The 17,182-nt window shown below is 32.4% G+C and overlaps 8 non-coding genes and 22 pseudogenes across 8 annotated transcripts; 6 read left to right on the top strand and 24 right to left on the bottom strand.

Moving 5' to 3' along the window:
- Nucleotides 1–113: 113 nt before the first annotated feature.
- On the bottom strand, nucleotides 114–231 carry LOC149693830 (5S ribosomal RNA; annotated as a pseudogene).
- Nucleotides 232–368: 137 nt separating this feature from the next.
- LOC149693829 (5S ribosomal RNA) lies at nucleotides 369–487 on the bottom strand. The gene has a single exon (XR_016383271.1). It is a non-coding gene; the product is annotated as a 5S ribosomal RNA (ribosomal RNA).
- Nucleotides 488–607: 120 nt separating this feature from the next.
- Nucleotides 608–726, bottom strand: LOC149693828 (5S ribosomal RNA; annotated as a pseudogene).
- A 136-nt stretch (nucleotides 727–862) lies between these two features.
- On the bottom strand, nucleotides 863–981 carry LOC149693827 (5S ribosomal RNA; annotated as a pseudogene).
- Nucleotides 982–1,118: 137 nt separating this feature from the next.
- On the bottom strand, nucleotides 1,119–1,236 carry LOC149693826 (5S ribosomal RNA; annotated as a pseudogene).
- A 138-nt stretch (nucleotides 1,237–1,374) lies between these two features.
- LOC149693825 (5S ribosomal RNA) lies at nucleotides 1,375–1,493 on the bottom strand. The gene has a single exon (XR_016383270.1). It is a non-coding gene; the product is annotated as a 5S ribosomal RNA (ribosomal RNA).
- Nucleotides 1,494–1,613: 120 nt separating this feature from the next.
- On the bottom strand, nucleotides 1,614–1,732 carry LOC149693824 (5S ribosomal RNA; annotated as a pseudogene).
- A 135-nt stretch (nucleotides 1,733–1,867) lies between these two features.
- On the bottom strand, nucleotides 1,868–1,985 carry LOC149693823 (5S ribosomal RNA; annotated as a pseudogene).
- A 392-nt stretch (nucleotides 1,986–2,377) lies between these two features.
- Nucleotides 2,378–2,496, bottom strand: LOC149693822 (5S ribosomal RNA). Its single transcript, XR_016383269.1, has one exon. It is a non-coding gene; the product is annotated as a 5S ribosomal RNA (ribosomal RNA).
- Nucleotides 2,497–2,616: 120 nt separating this feature from the next.
- Nucleotides 2,617–2,735, bottom strand: LOC149693821 (5S ribosomal RNA; annotated as a pseudogene).
- A 135-nt stretch (nucleotides 2,736–2,870) lies between these two features.
- Nucleotides 2,871–2,989, bottom strand: LOC149693820 (5S ribosomal RNA; annotated as a pseudogene).
- A 137-nt stretch (nucleotides 2,990–3,126) lies between these two features.
- LOC149693819 (5S ribosomal RNA) lies at nucleotides 3,127–3,244 on the bottom strand (annotated as a pseudogene).
- Nucleotides 3,245–3,382: 138 nt separating this feature from the next.
- Nucleotides 3,383–3,501, bottom strand: LOC149693818 (5S ribosomal RNA). Its single transcript, XR_016383268.1, has one exon. It is a non-coding gene; the product is annotated as a 5S ribosomal RNA (ribosomal RNA).
- A 122-nt stretch (nucleotides 3,502–3,623) lies between these two features.
- LOC149693817 (5S ribosomal RNA) lies at nucleotides 3,624–3,742 on the bottom strand (annotated as a pseudogene).
- Nucleotides 3,743–3,879: 137 nt separating this feature from the next.
- On the bottom strand, nucleotides 3,880–3,997 carry LOC149693816 (5S ribosomal RNA; annotated as a pseudogene).
- A 137-nt stretch (nucleotides 3,998–4,134) lies between these two features.
- LOC149693815 (5S ribosomal RNA) lies at nucleotides 4,135–4,253 on the bottom strand. The gene has a single exon (XR_016383266.1). It is a non-coding gene; the product is annotated as a 5S ribosomal RNA (ribosomal RNA).
- Nucleotides 4,254–4,373: 120 nt separating this feature from the next.
- LOC149693814 (5S ribosomal RNA) lies at nucleotides 4,374–4,492 on the bottom strand (annotated as a pseudogene).
- A 136-nt stretch (nucleotides 4,493–4,628) lies between these two features.
- On the bottom strand, nucleotides 4,629–4,747 carry LOC149693813 (5S ribosomal RNA; annotated as a pseudogene).
- Nucleotides 4,748–4,884: 137 nt separating this feature from the next.
- On the bottom strand, nucleotides 4,885–5,002 carry LOC149693812 (5S ribosomal RNA; annotated as a pseudogene).
- A 138-nt stretch (nucleotides 5,003–5,140) lies between these two features.
- Nucleotides 5,141–5,259, bottom strand: LOC149693811 (5S ribosomal RNA). The gene has a single exon (XR_016382939.1). It is a non-coding gene; the product is annotated as a 5S ribosomal RNA (ribosomal RNA).
- Nucleotides 5,260–5,381: 122 nt separating this feature from the next.
- LOC149693810 (5S ribosomal RNA) lies at nucleotides 5,382–5,500 on the bottom strand. The gene has a single exon (XR_016383347.1). It is a non-coding gene; the product is annotated as a 5S ribosomal RNA (ribosomal RNA).
- A 362-nt stretch (nucleotides 5,501–5,862) lies between these two features.
- On the bottom strand, nucleotides 5,863–5,981 carry LOC149693809 (5S ribosomal RNA; annotated as a pseudogene).
- Nucleotides 5,982–6,329: 348 nt separating this feature from the next.
- Nucleotides 6,330–6,448, bottom strand: LOC149693808 (5S ribosomal RNA). Its single transcript, XR_016383228.1, has one exon. It is a non-coding gene; the product is annotated as a 5S ribosomal RNA (ribosomal RNA).
- Nucleotides 6,449–6,570: 122 nt separating this feature from the next.
- LOC149693807 (5S ribosomal RNA) lies at nucleotides 6,571–6,690 on the bottom strand (annotated as a pseudogene).
- Nucleotides 6,691–6,814: 124 nt separating this feature from the next.
- On the top strand, nucleotides 6,815–6,933 carry LOC149693806 (5S ribosomal RNA; annotated as a pseudogene).
- A 362-nt stretch (nucleotides 6,934–7,295) lies between these two features.
- LOC149693805 (5S ribosomal RNA) lies at nucleotides 7,296–7,414 on the top strand (annotated as a pseudogene).
- Nucleotides 7,415–7,552: 138 nt separating this feature from the next.
- On the top strand, nucleotides 7,553–7,672 carry LOC149693804 (5S ribosomal RNA; annotated as a pseudogene).
- Nucleotides 7,673–8,230: 558 nt separating this feature from the next.
- On the top strand, nucleotides 8,231–8,350 carry LOC149693803 (5S ribosomal RNA; annotated as a pseudogene).
- Nucleotides 8,351–8,712: 362 nt separating this feature from the next.
- On the top strand, nucleotides 8,713–8,831 carry LOC149693802 (5S ribosomal RNA; annotated as a pseudogene).
- Nucleotides 8,832–8,966: 135 nt separating this feature from the next.
- On the top strand, nucleotides 8,967–9,085 carry LOC149693801 (5S ribosomal RNA; annotated as a pseudogene).
- The last annotated feature ends 8,097 nt before the right edge of the window (nucleotides 9,086–17,182 follow it).

Below are 17,182 nucleotides of genomic sequence, written 5' to 3'. Positions count from 1 at the left end.
TTTAAATTAAGTGAGACAAATTAACCTTCATCTTTTTAAAACAATAACAAAACGAAAATAAGTTTGCTTTTTTCATTTCTATTGGAATTTAAAAGAGGAAATAAAAGTGAAAAAGCCAACGGCACGCAGTGTTCCAAGTGGTCTGCCTCCCAAGTACTGACTGCGCTCGACGCTTCTTAACGTCGGTGATAGGACTAGAACCGGTGTTTTCAGCGCGATATGGCCGTTGCCGAGAGTGCTAGTTAATAATTCGAATTTAAATTAAGTGAGACAAATTAACCTTCATCTTTTTAAAACAGTAACAAAAAAGAAAATAAGTTTGCTTTTTTCATATCTATTGGAATTTAAAAGAGGAAAAAAAGTGAAAAAGCCAACGGCACGCACTGTTCCCAAGTGGTCTGCCTCCCAAGTACTGACTGCGCTCGACGCTGCTTAACTTCGGTGATCGGACGAGAACCGGTGTTTTCAGCGTGATATGGCCGTTGCCGAGAGTGCTATTTAATAATTTGAATTTAATTAACCTTCATCTTTATAAAACAATAACAAAAAGAAGATATGTTTGCTTTTTTTCATATCTATTGGAATTTAAAAGTGGAAAAAAGTGAAAAACCAACGGCACGCAGTGTTCCTAAGTGGTCTCCCTCCCAAGTACTGACTGCGCTCGACGCTGCTTAACTTCGGTGATAGGACTAGAACCGGTGTTTTCAGCGCGATATGGCCGTTGGCGAGAGTGCTAGTTAATAATTCGAATTTAAATTAAGTGAGACAAATTAACCTTCATCTTTTTAAAACAATAACAAAAAGAAAATAAGTTTGCTTTTTTCATATCTATTGGAATTTAAAAGTGGAAAAAAAAGTGAAAGACCAACGGCACGCAGTGTTCCTAAGTGGTCTCCCTCCCAAGTACTGTCTGCCCTCGACGCTGCTTAACTTCGGTGATAGGACTAGAACCGGTGTTTTCAGCGTGATATGGCCGTTGCCGAGAGTGCTAGTTAATAATTCGAATTTAAATTAAGTGAGACAAATTAACCTTCATCTTTTTAAAACAATAACAAAAAGAAAATAAGTTTGCTTTTTTCATTTCTATTGGAATTTAAAAGAGGAAATAAAAGTGAAAAAGCCAACGGCACGCAGTGTTCCAAGTGGTCTGCCTCCCAAGTACTGACTGCGCTCGACGCTTCTTAACGTCGGTGATAGGACTAGAACCGGTGTTTTCAGCGCGATATGGCCGTTGCCGAGAGTGCTAGTTAATAATTCGAATTTAAATTAAGTGAGACAAATTAACCTTCATCTTTTTAAAACAGTAACAAAAAAGAAAATAAGTTTGCTTTTTTCATATCTATTGGAATTTAAAAGAGGAAAAAAAAGTGAAAAAGCCAACGGCACGCACTGTTCCCAAGTGGTCTGCCTCCCAAGTACTGACTGCGCTCGACGCTGCTTAACTTCGGTGATCGGACGAGAACCGGTGTTTTCAGCGTGATATGGCCGTTGCCGAGAGTGCTATTTAATAATTTGAATTTAATTAACCTTCATCTTTATAAAACAATAACAAAAAGAAGATATGTTTGCTTTTTTTCATATCTATTGGAATTTAAAAGTGGAAAAAAGTGAAAAACCAACGGCACGCAGTGTTCCTAAGTGGTCTCCCTCCCAAGTACTGACTGCGCTCGACGCTGCTTAACTTCGGTGATAGGACTAGAACTGGTGTTTTCAGCGCGATATGGCCGTTGGCGAGAGTGCTAGTTAATAATTCGAATTTAAATTAAGTGAGACAAATTAACCTTCATCTTTTTAAAACAATAACAAAAAGAAAATAAGTTTGCTTTTTTCATATCTATTGGAATTTAAAAGTGGAAAAAAAGTGAAAGACCAACGGCACGCAGTGTTCTAAGTGGTCTCCCTCCCAAGTACTGTCTGCCCTCGACGCTGCTTAACTTCGGTGATAGGACTAGAACCGGTGTTTTCAGCGTGATATGGCCGTTGCCGAGAGTGCTAGTTAATAATTCGAATTTAAATTAAGTGAGACAAATTAACCTTCATCTTTTTAAAACAATAACAAAACGAAAATAAGTTTGCTTTTTTCATTTCTATTGGAATTTAAAAGAGGAAATAAAAGTGAAAAAGCCAACGGCACGCAGTGTTCCAAGTGGTCTGCCTCCCAAGTACTGACTGCGCTCGACGCTTCTTAACGTCGGTGATAGGACTAGAACCGGTGTTTTCAGCGCGTTATGGCCGTTGCCGAGAGTGCTAGTTAATAATTCGAATTTAAATTAAGTGAGACAAATTAACCTTCATCTTTTTAAAACAGTAACAAAAAAGAAAATAAGTTTGCTTTTTTCATATCTATTGGAATTTAAAAGAGGAAAAAAAGTGAAAAAGCCAACGGCACGCACTGTTCCCAAGTGGTCTGCCTCCCAAGTACTGACTGCGCTCGACGCTGCTTAACTTCGGTGATCGGACGAGAACCGGTGTTTTCAGCGTGATATGGCCGTTGCCGAGAGTGCTATTTAATAATTTGAATTTAATTAACCTTCATCTTTATAAAACAATAACAAAAAGAAGATATGTTTGCTTTTTTTCATATCTATTGGAATTTAAAAGTGGAAAAAAGTGAAAAACCAACGGCACGCAGTGTTCCTAAGTGGTCTCCCTCCCAAGTACTGACTGCGCTCGACGCTGCTTAACTTCGGTGATAGGACTAGAACCGGTGTTTTCAGCGCGATATGGCCGTTGGCGAGAGTGCTAGTTAATAATTCGAATTTAAATTAAGTGAGACAAATTAACCTTCATCTTTTTAAAACAATAACAAAAAGAAAATAAGTTTGCTTTTTTCATATCTATTGGAATTTAAAAGTGGAAAAAAAGTGAAAGACCAACGGCACGCAGTGTTCCTAAGTGGTCTCCCTCCCAAGTACTGTCTGCCCTCGACGCTGCTTAACTTCGGTGATAGGACTAGAACCGGTGTTTTCAGCGTGATATGGCCGTTGCCGAGAGTGCTAGTTAATAATTCGAATTTAAATTAAGTGAGACAAATTAACCTTCATCTTTTTAAAACAATAACAAAAAGAAAATAAGTTTGCTTTTTTCATTTCTATTGGAATTTAAAAGAGGAAATAAAAGTGAAAAAGCCAACGGCACGCAGTGTTCCAAGTGGTCTGCCTCCCAAGTACTGACTGCGCTCGACGCTTCTTAACGTCGGTGATAGGACTAGAACCGGTGTTTTCAGCGCGATATGGCCGTTGCCGAGAGTGCTAGTTAATAATTCGAATTTAAATTAAGTGAGACAAATTAACCTTCATCTTTTTAAAACAGTAACAAAAAAGAAAATAAGTTTGCTTTTTTCATATCTATTGGAATTTAAAAGAGGAAAAAAAAGTGAAAAAGCCAACGGCACGCACTGTTCCCAAGTGGTCTGCCTCCCAAGTACTGACTGCGCTCGACGCTGCTTAACTTCGGTGATCGGACGAGAACCGGTGTTTTCAGCGTGATATGGCCGTTGCCGAGAGTGCTATTTAATAATTTGAATTTAATTAACCTTCATCTTTATAAAACAATAACAAAAAGAAGATATGTTTGCTTTTTTTCATATCTATTGGAATTTAAAAGTGGAAAAAAAAGTGAAAGACCAACGGCACGCAGTGTTCCTAAGTGGTCTCCCTCCCAAGTACTGTCTGCCCTCGACGCTGCTTAACTTCGGTGATAGGACTAGAACCGGTGTTTTCAGCGTGATATGGCCGTTGCCGAGAGTGCTAGTTAATAATTCGAATTTAAATTAAGTGAGACAAATTAACCTTCATCTTTTTAAAACAATAACAAAAAGAAAATAAGTTTGCTTTTTTCATTTCTATTGGAATTTAAAAGAGGAAATAAAAGTGAAAAAGCCAACGGCACGCAGTGTTCCAAGTGGTCTGCCTCCCAAGTACTGACTGCGCTCGACGCTTCTTAACGTCGGTGATAGGACTAGAACCGGTGTTTTCAGCGCGATATGGCCGTTGCCGAGAGTGCTAGTTAATAATTCGAATTTAAATTAAGTGAGACAAATTAACCATCATCTTTTTAAAACAGTAACAAAAAAGAAAATAAGTTTGCTTTTTTCATATCTATTGGAATTTAAAAGAGGAAAAAAAGTGAAAAAGCCAACGGCACGCACTGTTCCCAAGTGGTCTGCCTCCCAAGTACTGACTGCGCTCGACGCTGCTTAACTTCGGTGATCGGACGAGAACCGGTGTTTTCAGCGTGATATGGCCGTTGCCGAGAGTGCTATTTAATAATTTGAATTTAATTAACCTTCATCTTTATAAAACAATAACAAAAAGAAGATATGTTTGCTTTTTTTCATATCTATTGGAATTTAAAAGTGGAAAAAAGTGAAAAACCAACGGCACGCAGTGTTCCTAAGTGGTCTCCCTCCCAAGTACTGACTGCGCTCGACGCTGCTTAACTTCGGTGATAGGACTAGAACCGGTGTTTTCAGCGCGATATGGCCGTTGGCGAGAGTGCTAGTTAATAATTCGAATTTAAATTAAGTGAGACAAATTAACCTTCATCTTTTTAAAACAATAACAAAAAGAAAATAAGTTTGCTTTTTTCATATCTATTGGAATTTAAAAGTGGAAAAAAAAGTGAAAGACCAACGGCACGCAGTGTTCCTAAGTGGTCTCCCTCCCAAGTACTGACTGCCCTCGACGCTGCTTAACTTCGGTGATAGGACTAGAACCGGTGTTTTCAGCGTGATATGGCCGTTGCCGAGAGTGCTAGTTAATAATTCGAATTTAAATTAAGTGAGACAAATTAACCTTCATCTTTTTAAAACAATAACAAAAAGAAAATAAGTTTGCTTTTTTCATTTCTATTGGAATTTAAAAGAGGAAATAAAAGTGAAAAAGCCAACGGCACGCAGTGTTCCAAGTGGTCTGCCTCCCAAGTACTGACTGCGCTCGACGCTTCTTAACGTCGGTGATAGGACTAGAACCGGTGTTTTCAGCGCGATATGGCCGTTGCCGAGAGTGCTAGTTAATAATTCGAATTTAAATTAAGTGAGACAAATTAACCTTCATCTTTTTAAAACAGTAACAAAAAAGAAAATAAGTTTGCTTTTTTCATATCTATTGGAATTTAAAAGAGGAAAAAAAAGTGAAAAAGCCAACGGCACGCAGTGTTCCTAAGTGGTCTCCCTCCCAAGTACTGACTGCGCTCGACGCTGCTTAACTTCGGTGATCGGACGGGAACCGGTGTATTCAGCGTGATATGGCCGTTGCCGAGAGTGCTAGTTAATAATTTGAATTTAATTAACTTTCATCTTTATAAAACAATATCAAAAAGAAGATATGTTTGCTTTTTTCATATCTGGAGGAATTTAAAAGAGGAAACAAAAAGGAAAAAGCCAAAGGCACGCAGTGTTCCTAAGTGGTCTCCCTCCCAAGTACTGACTGCGCTCGACGCTGCTTAACTTCGGTGATCGGACGGGAACCGGTGTATTCAGCGTGATATGGCCGTTGCCGAGAGTGCTTGTTAATAATTTGAATTTAATTAACTTTCATCTTTATAAAACAATATCAAAAAGAAGATATGTTTGCTTTTTACATATCTGGTGGAATTTAAAAGAGGAAACAAATAGGAAAAAGCCAAAGGCACGCAGTGTTCCCAAGTACAGACTGCGCTCGACGCTGCTTGACTTCGGTGATCGGACAAGAACCGTTTTTTCCAGCGTGATATGGCCGTTGCCGAGAGTGCTAGTTAATAATTCGAATTTAAATTAAGTGAGACAAATTAAACTTCATCTTTTTAAAACCATAACAAAAAGAAAATAAGTTTGCTTTTTTCATATCTATTGGAATTTAAAAGAGGAAAAAAAAGTGAAAAAACCAACGACAGGCAGTGTTCCTAAGTATTCTCCCTCCCAAGTACTGACTGCGATCGACGCTGCTTAACTTCGGTGATCGGACGAGAACCGGTGTTGTCAGCGTGATATGGCCGTTGCTGAGAGTGCTATTTAATTAACCTTCATCTTTATAAAACAATAACAAAAAGAAGATATGTTTGCTTTTTTATATCTGGTGGAATTTAAAAGAGGAAACAAAAGTGAAAAAGCCAACGGCACGCAGAGTTTCCAATTACTGGCTGCGCTCGACGCTGCTTAACTTCGGTGATAGGACTAGAACCGGTGTTTTCAACGTGATATGGCCGTTGCCGAGAGTGCTAGTTAATAATTCGAATTTAAATTAAGTGAGACAAATTAACCTTCATCTTTTTAAAACAATAACAAAAAGAAAATAAGTTTGCTTTTTTCATATCTATTGGAATTTAAAAGAGGAAAAAGAAAGTGAAAAAGCCAACGGCACGCAGTGTTCCTAAGTGGTCTCCCTCCCAAGTACTGACTGCGCTCGACGCTGCTTATCTTCGGTGATCGGACGAGAACCGGTGTATTCAGCGTGATATGGCCGTTGCCGAGAGTGCTAGTTAATAATTTGAATTTAATTAACTTTCATCTTTATATAACAATAACAAAAAGAAGATATGTTTGCTTTTTTCATATCTATTGGAATATAAAAGTGGAAAAAAAAGTGAAAAAGCCAACGGCACGCAGTGTTCCAAAAGTGGTCTCCCTCCCAAGTACTGACTGCGCTCGACGCTTCTTAACTTCGGTGATCGGACGAGAACCGGTGTTTTCAGCGTGATATGGCCGTTGCCTAGAGTAATTTCGAATTTAAATTAATTAAGACAATTTGACCTTCATCTTTTTAAAACAATAACAAAAAGATGAAGGTCAATTTGTCTCACTTAATTTAAATTCGAATTATTATCTAGCACTCTCAGCAACGGCCATATCATGCTGAATACACCGGTTCTCGTCCGATCACCGAAGTTAAGAAGCGTCGAGCGCAGTCAGTACTTGGGAGGGAGACCACTTAGGAACACTGCGTGCCGTTGGCTTTTTCACTTTTTTTTCCTTTTTTAAATTCCAATAGATATGAAAAAAGCAAACTTATTTTCTTTTTGTTATAGTTTTAAAAAGATGAAGATTAATTTGTCTCACTTAATTTAAATTCGAATTATTAACTAGCACTCTCGGCAACGGCCATATCACGCTGAAAACACCGGTTCTAGTCCTATCACCGAAGTTAAGCAGCGTCGAGCGCAGTCTGTACTTGGAAACACTGCGTGACGTTGGCTTTTTCACTTTTATATCCTCTTTTAAATTCCACCAGATATGAAAAAACCAAACATATCTTCTTTTTGATATTGTTTTATAAAGATGAAAGTTAATTAAATTCAAATTATTAAATAGCACTTTCGGTAACGTCCATATCACGCTGAAAACAACGGTTCTCGTCCGATCACCGAAGTTAAGCAGCGTCGAGCGCAGTCAGTACTTGGGAGGGAGACCATTTAAGAACACTGCGTGCCGTTGGCTTTTTTAATTTTATTTTCCTCTTTTAAATTCCAATAGATATGATAAAAGCAAACATATTTTCTTTTTGTTATTGTTTTAAAAAGATGAAGGTCAAATTGTCTCACTTAATTTAAATTCGAATTATTATCTAGCACTCTAGGCAACGGCCATATCACTCTGAAAACACCGGTTCTCGTCCGATCACCGAAGTTAAGCAGCGTCGAGCGCAGTCTGTACTTGGGAGCGAGACCACTTTTGGAACACTGCGTGCCGTTGGCTTTTTCACTTTTTTTTCCACTTTTAAATTCCAATAGATATGAAAAAACCAAACATATCTTTTTTTTGTTATTGTTTTATAAAGATGAAATTTAATTAAATTCAAATTATTAAATAGCACTTTCGGTAACGGCCACATCACGCTGAAAACAACGGTTCTCGTCCGATCACCGAAGTTAAGCAGCGTCGAGCGCAGTCAGTACTTGGAAACACTGCGTGACGTTGGCTTTTTCACTTTTATATCCTCTTTTAAATTCCACCAGATATGAAAAAACCAATGATATTGTTTTATAAAGATGAAAGTTAATTAAATTTAAATTATTAAATAGCACTTTAGGTAACGGCCATATCACGTTGAAAACAACGGTTCTCGTCCGATCACCGAAGTTCATTAGCGTCAAGCGCAGTCAGTACTTGGAAACACTGTGTGACGTTGGATTTTTCACTTTTATACCCTCTTTTAAATTCCACCAGATATGAAAAAACCAAACATATCTTCTTTTTGATATTGTTTTATAAAGATGAAAGTTAATTAAATTCAAATTATTAAATAGCACTTTCGGTAACGGCCATATCACGCTGAAAACAACGGTTCTCGTCCAATCACCGAAGTTAAGCAGCGTTGAGCGCAGTCAGTACTTGGGAGGGAGACCACTTTTTTAACACTGCGTGCCGTTGGCTTTTTAATATTTTTTTCCTCTTTTAAATTCCAATAGGTATGAAAAAAGCAAAAATATTTTCTTTTTGTTATTGTTTTAAAAAGATGAAGGTCAATTTGTCTCACTTAATTTAAATTCGAATTATTATCTAGTACTCTCGGCAACGGCCATATCACGCTGAAAAAAACGGTTCTCGTCCGATCACCGAAGTTAAGCAGCGTCGAGCGCAGTCAGTACTTGGGAACACAGCGTGCCGTTGGCTTTTTCCTTTTTGTTTCCCCTTTTAAAATCCACCAGATATGAAAAAAGCAAACATATCTTCTTTTTGTTATTGTTTTATAAAGATGAAGTTTAATTGAATTCAAATTATTAACTAGCACTCGCGGCAACGGCCATATCATGCTGAATACACCGGTACTCGTCCGATCACCGAAGTTAAGCAGCGTCGAGCGCAGTCAGTACTTGGGAGGGAGAACACTTAGGAACACTGCGTGCCGTTGGCTTTTAATTTTTTTTTCCTCTTTTAAATTCCAATAGATATGAAAAAAGCAAACTTATTTTCTTTTGTTATTGTTTTAAAAAGATGAAGGTCAATTTGTCTCACATAATTTAAATTCGAATTATTAACTAGCACTCTCGGCAACGGCCATATCACGCTGAAAAAAACGGTTCTAGTCCTATCACCGAAGTTAAGCAGCGTCGAGGGCAGTCAGTACTTGGGAGGGAGACCACTTAGGAACACTGCGTGCCGTTGGTCTTTCACTTTTTTTTCCACTTTTAAATTCCAATAGATATGAAAAAAGCAAACATATCTTCTTTTTGATATTGTTTTATAAAGATGAAAGTGAATTAAATTCAAATTATTAATTTCAATGGTTATATTTTAAAATATAAATGTGCTTCTCTGGCCGAGAAACGTCGATTTTGAAAAATGTTATTAAAAATAAAGGTACATTTTAATCTATTGATCAATCGATATGAAATCACTTTTAATGAGTATTTTATAGGTAAATAAGCTGAATTCGGTCAAAAATTTGTCCAGAAAAAAATTCTTTAAAAAGTGTACTGAAAAAATCGCATGTTTTTTTTCTTCAAGATACAAAATCCGTGACAACGATTTCTTACTGAAAATTGAATTTGAACAGTTTTTAGAATGAATATCATTATATTTGCTTGAATTAAAGCAAAAAGTACAAAAAAAATGGTTTCAGTGGTTATATTTGAAAATAGTGAAAAAATTCTCAAAATGTGCTTCTCTGGCCGAGAAACGTCGATTTTGAAAATGTTATTAAAAATAAAGGTACATTTTTATTTATTGATCAATCGATATGAAATCACTTTTAATGAGTATTTTATAGGTAAATAAGCTGAATTCGGTCAAAACTTTGTCCAGAAAAAATTTCATTAAAAAGTGTACCGAAAAAATCGCATGTTTTTCTTCTTCAAGATACAAAATCCGTGACAACTATTTCTTATTGGAAATTGAATTTTAACAGTTTTTTGAATGAATATCGTTATATTTGCTTGAATTAAAGCAAAAAGTACAAAAATAGTGGTTTCAGTGGTTATATTTTAAAATAGTGAAAAAAATCTCAAAATGTGCTTCTCTGGCCGAGAAACGTCGATTTTGAAAATGTTATTAAAAATAAAGGTACATTTTTATTTATTGATCAATCGATATGAAATCACTTTTAATGAGTATTTTATAGGTAAATAAGCTGAATTCGGTCAAAAATTTGTCCAGAAAAAAATTCATTAAAAAGTGTACCGAGAAAATCGCATGTTTTTTTTCTTCAAGATACAAAATCCGTGACAACGATTTCTTATTGGAAATTGAATTTTTACAGTTTTTTGGATGAATATCGTTTTATTTGCTTGAATTAAAGCAAAAAGAACAAAAAAAATGGTTTCAGTGGTTATATTTGAAAATAGTGAAAAAATTCTCAAAATGTGCTTCTCTGGCCGAGAAACGTCGATTTTGAAAATGTTATTAAAAATAAAGGTACATTTTTATTTATTGATCAATCGAAATGAAATCACTTTTAGTGAGTATTTTATAGGTAATTTATTTGAATTCGGTCAAATATTTTCCAGAAAAAAATGCATTAAAAAGTATACCGAAAAAATCGCATGTTTTTTTTCTTCAAGATGCAAAATCCGTGACAACGATTTCTTATTGAAAATTGAATTTGAACAGTTTTTTGAATGAATATCGTTATATTTGCTTGAATTAAAGCAAAAATTACAAAAATAGAGGTTTCAGTGGTTATATTTTAAAATAGTGAAAAAGTTCTCAAAATGTGCTTCTCTGGCCGAGAAACGTCGATTTTGAAAATGTTATTAAAACTCGAGGTACATTTTTATTTATTGATCAATCGATATGAAATCACTTTTAATGAGTATTTTATAGGTAAATAAGCTGAATTCTGTCAAAAATTTGTCCAGAAAAAAATTCATTCAAAAGTGTACCGAAAAAATCGCATGTTTTTTTTCTTCAAGATACAAAATCCGTGACAACGATTTCTTATTGGAAATTGAATTTTAACAGTTTTTTGGATGAATATCGTTTTATTTGCTTGAATTAAAGCAAAAAGTACAAAAAAATGGTTTCAGTGGTTATATTTGAAAATAGTGAAAAAATTCTCAAAATGTGCTTCTCTGGCCGAAAAACGTCGATTTTGAAAATGTTATTAAAAATAAAGGTACATTTTTATTTATTGATCAATCGAAATGAAATCACTTTTAGTGAGTATTTTATAGGTAATTAATTTGAATTCGGTCAAATATTTTCCAGAAAAAAATGCATTAAAAAGTGTACCGAAAAAATCGGATGTTTTTTTTCTTCAAGATGCAAAATCCGTGACAACGATTTCTTATTGAAAATTGAATTTGAACAGTTTTTTGAATGAATATCGTTATATTTGCTTGAATTAAAGCAAAAAGTACAAAAATAGTGGTTTCAGTGGTTATATTTTAAAATAGTGAAAAAATTCTCAAAATGTTTTTCTCTGGCGAGAAACGTCGATTTTGAAAATGTTATTAAAAATCGAGGTTCATTTTTATTTATTGATCAATCGAAATGAAATCACTTTTAATGAGTATTTTATATGTAAATAAGCTGAATTCGGTCAAAAATTTGTCCAGAAAAAAATTAATTAAAAAGTGTACCGAAAAAATCGCATGTTTTTTTCTTCAAGATACAAAATCCGTGACTACGATTTCTTATTGGCAATTGAATTTTTAAAGTTTTTTGGATGAATATAGTTATATTTGCTTGAATTAAAGCAAAAAGTACAAAAAAATTGGTTTCAGTGGTTATATTTTAAAATAGTGAAAAAATTCTCAAAATGTTTTTCTCTGGCGAGAAACGTCGATTTTGAAAATGTTATTAAAAATCGAGGTTCATTTTTATTTATTGATCAATCGAAATGAAATCACTTTAAGTGAGTATTTTATAGGTAATTAATTTGAATTCGGTCAAATATTTTCCAGAAAAAAATGCATTAAAAAGTATACCGAAAAAATCGCATGTTTTTTTTCTTCAAGATGCAAAATCCGTGACAACGATTTCTAATTGAAAATTGAATTTCAACAGTTTTTTGAATGAATATCGTTATATTTGCTTGAATTAAAGCAAAAATTACAAAAATAGTGGTTTCAGTGGTTATATTTTAAAATAGTGAAAAAATTCTCAAAATGTGCTTCTCTGGCCGAGAAACGTCGATTTTGAAAATGTTATTAAAAATAAAGGTACATTTTTATTTATTGATCAATCGATATGAAATCACTTTTAATGAGTATTTTATAGGTAAATAAGCTGAATTCGGTCAAAAATTTGTCCAGAAAAAAATTCATTAAAAAGTGTACCGAGAAAATCGCATGTTTTTTTTCTTCAAGATACAAAATCCGTGACAACGATTTCTTATTGGAAATTGAATTTTTACAGTTTTTTCGATGAATATCGTTATATTTGCTTGAATTAAAGCAAAAAGTACAAAAATAGTGGTTTCAGTGGTTATATTTTAAAATAGTGAAAAAATTCTCAAAATGTGCTTCTCTGGCCGAGAAACGTCGATTTTGAAAATGTTATTAAAAATAAAGGTACATTTTTATTTATTGATCAATCGATATGAAATCACTTTTAATGAGTATTTTATAGGTAAATAAGCTGAATTCTTTCAAAAATTTGTCCAGAAAAAAATTCATTCAAAAGTGTACCGAAAAAATCGCATGTTTTTTTTCTTCAAGATGCAAAATCCGTGACAACGATTTCTTATTGAAAATTGAATTTGAACAGTTTTTTGAATGAATATCGTTATATTTGCTTGAATTAAAGCAAAAAGTACAAAAATAGTGGTTTCAGTGGTTATATTTTAAAATAGTGAAAAAATTCTCAAAATGTGCTTCTCTGGCCGAGAAACGTCGATTTTGAAAATGTTATTAAAAATAAAGGTACATTTTTATTTATTGATCAATCGATATGAAATCACTTTTAATGAGTATTTTATAGGTAAATAAGCTGAATTCGGTCAAAACTTTGTCCAGAAAAAATTTCATTAAAAAGTGTACCGAAAAAATCGCATGTTTTTCTTCTTCAAGATACAAAATCCGTGACAACTATTTCTTATTGGAAATTGAATTTTAACAGTTTTTTGAATGAATATCGTTATATTTGCTTGAATTAAAGCAAAAAGTACAAAAATAGTGGTTTCAGTGGTTATATTTTAAAATAGTGAAAAAAATCTCAAAATGTGCTTCTCTGGCCGAGAAACGTCGATTTTGAAAATGTTATTAAAAATAAAGGTACATTTTTATTTATTGATCAATCGATATGAAATCACTTTTAATGAGTATTTTATAGGTAAATAAGTTGAATTCGGTCAAAAATTTGTCCAGAAAAAAATTCATTAAAAAGTGTACCGAGAAAATCGCATGTTTTTTTTCTTCAAGATACAAAATCCGTGACAACGATTTCTTATTGGAAATTGAATTTTTACAGTTTTTTGGATGAATATCGTTTTATTAAAGCAAAAAGAACAAAAAAAATGGTTTCAGTGGTTATATTTGAAAATAGTGAAAAAATTCTCAAAATGTGCTTCTCTGGCCGAGAAACGTCGATTTTGAAAATGTTATTAAAAATAAAGGTACATTTTTATTTATTGATCAATCGAAATGAAATCACTTTTAGTGAGTATTTTATAGGTAATTTATTTGAATTCGGTCAAATATTTTCCAGAAAAAAATGCATTAAAAAGTATACCGAAAAAATCGCATGTTTTTTTTCTTCAAGATGCAAAATCCGTGACAACGATTTCTTATTGAAAATTGAATTTGAACAGTTTTTTGAATGAATATCGTTATATTTGCTTGAATTAAAGCAAAAATTACAAAAATAGTGGTTTCAGTGGTTATATTTTAAAATAGTGAAAAAGTTCTCAAAATGTGCTTCTCTGGCCGAGAAACGTCGATTTTGAAAATGTTATTAAAACTCGAGGTACATTTTTATTTATTGATCAATCGATATGAAATCACTTTTAATGAGTATTTTATAGGTAAATAAGCTGAATTCTGTCAAAAATTTGTCCAGAAAAAAATTCATTCAAAAGTGTACCGAAAAAATCGCATGTTTTTTTTCTTCAAGATACAAAATCCGTGACAACGATTTCTTATTGGAAATTGAATTTTAACAGTTTTTTGGATGAATATCGTTTTATTTGCTTGAATTAAAGCAAAAAGTACAAAAAAATGGTTTCAGTGGTTATATTTGAAAATAGTGAAAAAATTCTCAAAATGTGCTTCTCTGGCCGAGAAACGTCGATTTTGAAAATGTTATTAAAAATAAAGGTACATTTTTATTTATTGATCAATCGAAATGAAATCACTTTTAGTGAGTATTTTATAGGTAATTTATTTGAATTCGGTCAAATATTTTCCAGAAAAAAATGCATTAAAAAGTATACCGAAAAAATCGCATGTTTTTTTTCTTCAAGATGCAAAATCCGTGACAACGATTTCTTATTGAAAATTGAATTTGAACAGTTTTTTGAATGAATATCGTTATATTTGCATGAATTAAAGCAAAAATTACAAAAATAGTGGTTTCAGTGGTTATATTTTAAAATAGTGAAAAAGTTCTCAAAATGTGCTTCTCTGGCCGAGAAACGTCGATTTTGAAAATGTTATTAAAACTCGAGGTACATTTTTATTTATTGATCAATCGATATGAAATCACTTTTAATGAGTATTTTATAGGTAAATAAGCTGAATTCTGTCAAAAATTTGTCCAGAAAAAAATTCATTCAAAAGTGTACCGAAAAAATCGCATGTTTTTTTTCTTCAAGATACAAAATCCGTGACAACGATTTCTTATTGGAAATTGAATTTTAACAGTTTTTTGGATGAATATCGTTTTATTTGCTTGAATTAAAGCAAAAAGTACAAAAAAATGGTTTCAGTGGTTATATTTGAAAATAGTGAAAAAATTCTCAAAATGTGCTTCTCTGGCCGAGAAACGTCGATTTTGAAAATGTTATTAAAAATAAAGGTACATTTTTATTTATTGATCAATCGAAATGAAATCACTTTTAGTGAGTATTTTATAGGTAATTAATTTGAATTCGGTCAAATATTTTCCAGAAAAAAATGCATTAAAAAGTGTACCGAAAAAATCGGATGTTTTTTTTCTTCAAGATGCAAAATCCGTGACAACGATTTCTTATTGAAAATTGAATTTGAACAGTTTTTTGAATGAATATCGTTATATTTGCTTGAATTAAAGCAAAAAGTACAAAAATAGTGGTTTCAGTGGTTATATTTTAAAATAGTGAAAAAATTCTCAAAATGTGCTTCTCTGGCCGAGAAACGTCGATTTTGAAAATGTTATTAAAAATAAAGGTACATTTTTATTTATTGATCAATCGATATGAAATCACTTTTAATGAGTATTTTATAGGTAAATAAGCTGAATTCTTTCAAAAATTTGTCCAGAAAAAAATTCATTCAAAAGTGTACCGAAAAAATCGCATGTTTTTTTTCTTCAAGATGCAAAATCCGTGACAACGATTTCTTATTGAAAATTGAATTTGAACAGTTTTTTGAATGAATATCGTTATATTTGCTTGAATTAAAGCAAAAAGTACAAAAATAGTGGTTTCAGTGGTTATATTTTAAAATAGTGAAAAAATTCTCAAAATGTGCTTCTCTGGCCGAGAAACGTCGATTTTGAAAATGTTATTAAAAATAAAGGTACATTTTTATTTATTGATCAATCGATATGAAATCACTTTTAATGAGTATTTTATAGGTAAATAAGCTGAATTCGGTCAAAACTTTGTCCAGAAAAAATTTCATTAAAAAGTGTACCGAAAAAATCGCATGTTTTTCTTCTTCAAGATACAAAATCCGTGACAACTATTTCTTATTGGAAATTGAATTTTAACAGTTTTTTGAATGAATATCGTTATATTTGCTTGAATTAAAGCAAAAAGTACAAAAATAGTGGTTTCAGTGGTTATATTTTAAAATAGTGAAAAAAATCTCAAAATGTGCTTCTCTGGCCGAGAAACGTCGATTTTGAAAATGTTATTAAAAATAAAGGTACATTTTTATTTATTGATCAATCGATATGAAATCACTTTTAATGAGTATTTTATAGGTAAATAAGCTGAATTCGGTCAAAAATTTGTCCAGAAAAAAATTCATTAAAAAGTGTACCGAGAAAATCGCATGTTTTTTTTCTTCAAGATACAAAATCCGTGACAACGATTTCTTATTGGAAATTGAATTTTTACAGTTTTTTGGATGAATATCGTTTTATTAAAGCAAAAAGAACAAAAAAAATGGTTTCAGTGGTTATATTTGAAAATAGTGAAAAAATTCTCAAAATGTGCTTCTCTGGCCGAGAAACGTCGATTTTGAAAATGTTATTAAAAATAAAGGTACATTTTTATTTATTGATCAATCGAAATGAAATCACTTTTAGTGAGTATTTTATAGGTAATTTATTTGAATTCGGTCAAATATTTTCCAGAAAAAAATGCATTAAAAAGTATACCGAAAAAATCGCATGTTTTTTTTCTTCAAGATGCAAAATCCGTGACAACGATTTCTTATTGAAAATTGAATTTGAACAGTTTTTTGAATGAATATCGTTATATTTGCTTGAATTAAAGCAAAAATTACAAAAATAGTGGTTTCAGTGGTTATATTTTAAAATAGTGAAAAAGTTCTCAAAATGTGCTTCTCTGGCCGAGAAACGTCGATTTTGAAAATGTTATTAAAACTCGAGGTACATTTTTATTTATTGATCAATCGATATGAAATCACTTTTAATGAGTATTTTATAGGTAAATAAGCTGAATTCTGTCAAAAATTTGTCCAGAAAAAAATTCATTCAAAAGTGTACCGAAAAAATCGCATGTTTTTTTTCTTCAAGATACAAAATCCGTGACAACGATTTCTTATTGGAAATTGAATTTTAACAGTTTTTTGGATGAATATCGTTTTATTTGCTTGAATTAAAGCAAAAAGTACAAAAAAATGGTTTCAGTGGTTATATTTGAAAATAGTGAAAAAATTCTCAAAATGTGCTTCTCTGGCCGAGAAACGTCGATTTTGAAAATGTTATTAAAAATAAAGGTACATTTTTATTTATTGATCAATCGAAATGAAATCACTTTTAGTGAGTATTTTATAGGTAATTAATTTGAATTCGGTCAAATATTTTCCAGAAAAAAATGCATTAAAAAGTGTACCGAAAAAATCGGATGTTTTTTTTCTTCAAGATGCAAAATCCGTGACAACGATTTCTTATTGAAAATTGAATTTGAACAGTTTTTTGAATGAATATCGTTAT

Source organism: Phalangium opilio, unplaced genomic scaffold, assembly GCF_054372755.1.
Source record: "Phalangium opilio isolate 3A_F unplaced genomic scaffold, DU_Popi_V2 ptg000024l_1, whole genome shotgun sequence".
NCBI lineage: Eukaryota > Metazoa > Arthropoda > Arachnida > Opiliones > Phalangiidae > Phalangium > Phalangium opilio.
The sequence above is the reverse complement of the archived record's forward strand: the minus strand, read 5'-3'. Positions and strand labels throughout refer to the sequence as shown.